This window comes from Tupaia chinensis, unplaced genomic scaffold, assembly GCF_000334495.1.
Source record: "Tupaia chinensis unplaced genomic scaffold, TupChi_1.0 Scaffold000272_1, whole genome shotgun sequence".
Taxonomy (NCBI): domain Eukaryota; kingdom Metazoa; phylum Chordata; class Mammalia; order Scandentia; family Tupaiidae; genus Tupaia; species Tupaia belangeri.
The window spans coordinates 7,747,818-7,748,650 of record NW_006159754.1 but is presented as its reverse complement, the minus strand read 5'-3'; positions in this window follow the sequence as shown (position 1 = coordinate 7,748,650).

Sequence of the window (833 nt, the reverse complement as noted above, 5' to 3'; positions counted from 1 at the left end):
GGGCAGGGGGGGGGGGGGGGGGAATGGACGGGAACGCCTACCTCTCGGCCGCGCATGCGCAGAAGGCTTGCGGCCCAAGATGACGGACGAGTTAGATCCGGCGGCCGGATGGCTGGCGGAGGGAGCCGCGAGCTGTAGTCACAAAGCAGTCACTGCGCATGTGCAGGGTGGACCCAGACCTGCTCCTTTTCCGGCTTATGAGCCGCTTTTCCGGTCCGCCCCCGTGGCGGCTTAGCGTCGGAGCTTCCTAGAAATGACTAATTGGGTGCGTCCTTCTCGACCGTTGTGAAATCATTTGCGTATCGGAACCTCTCGCCAGGCCTTTCACCGGTTCAGAGGCAGAGCTGACCGCGGCGGGCACAAGCTGTGCGACTTAAGGCTCGGCTGGGCAGCCGGACGTGGGAGGAGACAGGTCGTTTGACCGCATGTGGCCCCCAGCCTACCTAACCCAGCTCAGTGGAGAGGAAAAGGACTGCCCGCCAACCAGCCTCCTGCAGACACTTCCCCCACAGTGAAACCTTCCGGCAAACTCCTCTGTCTTTGATGATCCTTTTAGGGGCTTTGGCTATTAAGATGATTCCTGCCATAAACATTGGAAATGCCGTAATACTACTTCTAAGAGGTTTCTTATTGAGGAAGTAAAGGGCAGAGCAGAAAGCAAATGATATCGTGGCTTCTAAGTTTAAAAAGTTCTTAAAAGGGATATGAGGGGTATAATGGAAACTTTTCCTGCATTTGTCTTCCCTGCAGCTACTTATTTCTCCCAGAACTCCCTCAGCCCAGGTAAGAGTCCAGGTTGGAATTTCAGTGTCTACAGATCAAAAACTCAGCAG